Here is a 5,407-nt window from a genome sequence, read left to right as displayed (position 1 = left end):
ATATAGTCTGACACTGTCAACTCTACTGGGGAGTGTATAATCTGAAACTACCGCTTAGGGGGAGGTACAGTGGTGAGAACCTGTTGGGGATTGAAGAATTCAACGCTCTGATCAGCTCTGCAGGGATAAGATACCGAATTCGTCTATTGGGGGAAAACATTCCCGATCATTTGTAGGGGATTTTAAGGAAATGCCCCGAGGGTACCTGTTCTGAATAGACGATCCAAAGCACTTAAAATTTACAGCAATTTTAAATGTTTATTAAGCATGTACCTGTAAAGCTCTTATGTGTCATGATTCAATGTTTATCAAAAAATTCGGACGTCATTTTTGCAAACAAAACAGAAAAATGAAAATGAAAACAGAGATATACTGAATAACATGATTTTATTGATTGAACGGCCTCTGAATATGCATTTACATCAGGAAGCAATCCCTGGAAAGAGGTAATCGCACAACAGATAAAAACAAACATTAATCTAATGGCAATGTGAAATGGATTTCTATTGGGTTCCAATTCTACTATGACTTGCTCGTCTTCAAGATCCTCCAGATGATCAGCTTTCTAAAAGAGTGATTGGACTGTTTCCTATCCTTCAAAAGTTTCCAGTCATTGACACGAGATGAGATTCAGAACTACTCAGAACGCAGTCATTCGCTTAATCCCTAACTTTTGCCTGGATCGCCCTTTTCGGGTTTTCAATCCACCGGGATACCCATTTTTTGCCTAAGTTGCCTTTTCAGGTTTTCAACTTACCGGGTGTAAAATCTTTTCACTTTTAATCCCTAATTTTTGCCCGAACCTTTATCATTTTCTTGGTTCGCCGGGATGCCCATTTTTGCCTGGACTACTCTTTTTATTGTCCAGCGGGTCTATTTCATGCGAAGTATTTTTTAACTGCGTCTGAGTTCATCGGGGAAGTGAAGTTTTCACCATCCATCGTTGCAAGCATTAAGGCCCCACCATCAAAAACCTTGGTGACAATATACGGTCCATCATAGTTAGGAGTCCATTTTTCGTCTGGATCAGGTCCCTCTTCAACAACTGGCTCTTCACAGTCTTTCATCTTGAGGAACATGATGTCTTCATCTGGAAAATCAAACTTCATCGGCTCATAATCTTCAACCGGCTATTGAGCAAGATAGTCTGACAGAATACTCCCCTTGATGGCTTTCTGGGAAGTATATTGGATGTCGTACTCTATCAGTACCATTTGCCAACGAGCAACTCTTCCGGTGAGAGCTGGCTTCTCAAATATATACTTGACTAGATCCATTTTGGAGATCAGTAAGGTTGTGTGAGATAACATGTATTGTCTCAATCGCTTAGCAGCCCATGCAAGTGCACAACATGTTTTTTCAAGCATTGAGTATCTCGACTCGCAATCTGTGAATTTCTTACTCAGGTAGTAGATGGCATACTCTTTCCTACCTGTCTCGTCGTGTTGACCGAGAACACAACCCATGGAATTGTCTAGTACTATCAAATACATAATCAACGGTCTCCCTGGGACCGGAGGCATAAGGATAGGGGGATTCTGCAAATACTCTTTTATCTTCTCGAAATCCCTTTGACAATCTTCATTCCACCTGATAGCCTGATCTTTCCTTAACAACTTGAATATTGGCTCACACGTGGCTGTTAGGTGAGAGATGAACCTTGCAATGTAGTTCAACCTCCCTAAGAAACCACGAACTTGTTTCTCTGTTCTTGGCTCAGGCATTTCCTATATCGCTTTCACTTTGGCCGGATCCACCTCAATCCCTTTTCCGCTAACAACAAAACCCAGTAGTTTTCCAGATCTCACCCCAAAAGTACACTTGTTCGGATTAAGCCTCAGCTTGAATTTCCTCAAACGCTCAAACAATTTCTGTAAATTCACCAAATGTTCTTCTTCTGTCTGAGATTTGGCAATCATATCATCAACATAAACCTTGATTTCATGATGAATCATATCATGGAACAGAGTCACCATCGCTCGCTGATATGTTGCTCCGGCATTTTTCAGACCAAACGACATCACCTTGTAACAGAAGGTGCCCCATGGGGTTATGAATGTTGTCTTCTCCATGTCTTCTGGTGCCATCTTAATTTGATTATAGCCAGAAAAGCCATCCATGAAGGAGAATACCGAGAACTGAGTCGTGTTATCCACCAAAACATCAATGTGAGGTAAGGGGAAATCATCTTTAGGACTAGCCTTGTTCAGATCCCGGTAATCAACACACATTCGTACCTTTCCATCCTTCTTAGGTACCAGAACGATATTTGCAACCCATGGCGGGTAATTTGTGACTGCTAGAAACCCTGCATCCAACTGTTTTTACACTTCTTCCTTTATCTTGACAGCCATCTCTGGTCTTGTTCTTTTGAGCTTCTGCTTGACCGGAGGACAACCTTCTTTGAGCAGCAAGTGATGTACCACGATGTCTGTGTCAAGCCCTGGCATGTCCTGATAAGACCAAGCGAAGATGTCAACATACTCTTGCAGCAATTCAATCAACCCCCTCTTCACATTGTCTTCCAAAGCAACCCTTATCTTGATTTCTCTCTTGGCATCCTCGGTGCCGAGATTAATCACTTCAACAAAATCTTGATGCGGTTGAATGACCCTTTCCTCTTGTTTTAATAACCTGGTAAGTTCTTCAGGGAGTTCACAGTCTTCATCACCCTTTTCTTCAGCTTGAAAGATTGGATTTTCAAAGTCGAAGCGAGCCATAGCAGAACCGTTATCAATAGGATCCGGTGATGTGCGTCTGCATGAGTGATGGTATGTGCTTATGAGTGTGAAAGAAAAAAAGTGGAAACTAAACAAAATATTGCCATTTTTTTGAAAAACTGCAAAAATAGAAAGACAGGGAACGAAATATTTGAATGCAAAAAGACGTCCTTTATTTATGATAAAAATGCAAGTGTCACATAGATGAGCCCTACAATGAGTCATTACGCCCTGGCGGAACGTAAGACTTGGATATGCATGAATAAATAAAGAAAATTACTCCTCCAGACAAGTGGCTTGGACAATCTCCTCAAAAGACCAATTGTTGAGAACTTCACCCGGGATCCTCGGACGCACCCAGTTATCGATGTCGCAATCACTATCCCCATCTTCATTGTTGACCGCAGAGACTAATTTGACTTCTCCTTCAACCATGTTAACGTTGGCTCCACCATGCTGGGGCATGGGATTGTTGACGACATTATGAGCTGGTGCAAAGTTAACGGCCTTTGAATCAATGAGGTCCTGAACTACGTGCTTAAAAGCTTTGTAGTTCTCAATATTGTGGCCAGGTGCCCCAGAGTAGAAGCTACACCTAGCGTTAGCCAGAGTGCGCAACTGCACAAGTTGTAGTTGTTGAAGACTAGAAAGCAACTGAGCGTACGACATTGGAAGAGTGTCGAAACGCCGGTCCATCGTCCTTGGCCTCGGTTGATAGGCGGGTCTGTTACCCGGTTGTTGTGGTTGGTACTGAGCTGGTTGACACTGTGGTTGTTGTTGTTGTAGTGGTGCTGCAGCTGGAATGGTCACAGCCGTAACATACGGTTGCTGATGATAGTTCTGAAAGTTATTCCTCCGGTTATCCCTGTTCTGATAAGAAGATATGGCACTTGCATCCCCTTATATCCTCTTTTGTCCCTGAATGAACGGCTTCTTCACCCCTGATGAGGATCCACCTCCACTCTGGGTCTTGTATCTCCTCAGGTGATTCTCCACCCTCTCTCCGGTAGAGACTATATCAGCAAAATTGGAGGCATTGCAACCCACCAGGCGCTCCAAATAAGGTCCTGGCAGAGTGTTCATGAACATGTTAGCCATTTCCTTCTCCAACATAGGAGGTTGAACACGGGAAGCTGTTTCTCTCCAGCGTTAAGCGTATTCTCTGAAGCACTCATCGCTTTTAAGAGACAGATTTTGAAGTTGAGTTCTGTCCGGAGCCATGTCTGCATTATACTAATACTGCTTCACGAAAGCCTCAGCCAAATCCCTCCAGCAACGGATGTGGGCTCTGTCCAGCCTCATATACCATTCCAGGGATGCCCCAGCTAGGCTGTCCTGGAAAAAGTACATAAGCAACTTTTCGTCATCGGAGTATGCAACCATTTTACGGAAATAGGCTTGCATATGGGTCTTCGGGCAAGAGTTGCCATTGTATTTGTCAAATATCGGGACCTTGAATTTCGGTGGCACTCTCACACCTAGGATCAACCCCAAGTCAGCAACATCTACTCCCAGAGGATTCTGTCCTTCCACTGCCTTCAACCTCTCTTCCAATCTTCTAAACATGGGGTCCACACCATGACCCATACCAAAGTCTTCCTGCAACAGGGGGAACTGATCGTCCTGATCATCATGAACGGGCTGTTGACCGGAGGTGACATGTAGGATTGGGATAGGCCCCGGTCCATTGGGTCCATTAGCCTCTCCAGCTGGAGGATCAGTCACCGTCTCTGGTTGAGTAGGGGGATTCCTCTGTATCATCTGCCTGAGCTCTTGTTGTCCCTGAGCCACCCCTTGAACCGCATCCGTGAATTGATTCATGCGGATTTTCATCTCGGCGAACTCTGCCTGTAGGCTTTCCATTACTCTCTGTTGGTTTCTGCGGGTACCATACCGGTGAATGCCTGGGTCAGCTATCCTGATGATTGAACACCAAACAAACTGAGAACACAGTGGCGGTACCTGTTATGCAAGACATGCTAATGAATATGTAAATGCAATGACATATTTATTAATTCCAAAGGTATTCTACCCCCTTGATTCCAGTCTCTCAATAGATAAACGATGTAAAAAAAAGATTAAGCCGTTGATGAGAACCAAGAAAATTCCGACTAGAATCAAGTAGAATATACAAACCCCACAAAAATGGATAAACATGTGTGAATGATTATGAATGCGAAATGATGTGATGCAAAATGATGTGAATGTAGTGCAGTGGCATGGGAATCAGGATCGCTGTATCTGCTTGAACATCTGTCAGGTTGCACTGTCTGGAGAGAAATTAAGAGCACACCAAACAAAGGTCATGGGATGGATCATGTTATCCTTAATATCAACCACCCATTTTAGTGGATTATGGTTTACACCTTATCAACACCCAAGTTTCATTGATATTAAGGATACCAGATCGGATCAACCATGAATCAATGGTTTGTTGCAAGTCACGAGCATGGAGTTTAGGTTAAGAACCACCCAAAAGAAGTGTACTAAGGTTTAAACCTGCCAAACATGTTCTACAAAAGGTTCCCATAGTCATAATCCCATCTTTCGGATATTATCGGATGAACGACTACTCGTATTCCAAAAATATTCTCAAGAGAGACTCTTATGAGTGTAGTATCGCGTAACAATCGTATCAAATCTTACACTTGAACGACTTTCGCACTACGTCCTACGAATAGGCCAAG

The sequence above is a fragment of the Lathyrus oleraceus genome, chromosome 6 (assembly GCF_024323335.1).
Source record: "Lathyrus oleraceus cultivar Zhongwan6 chromosome 6, CAAS_Psat_ZW6_1.0, whole genome shotgun sequence".
NCBI lineage: Eukaryota > Viridiplantae > Streptophyta > Magnoliopsida > Fabales > Fabaceae > Lathyrus > Lathyrus oleraceus.
Note: the sequence above shows the minus strand (reverse complement) of the source record.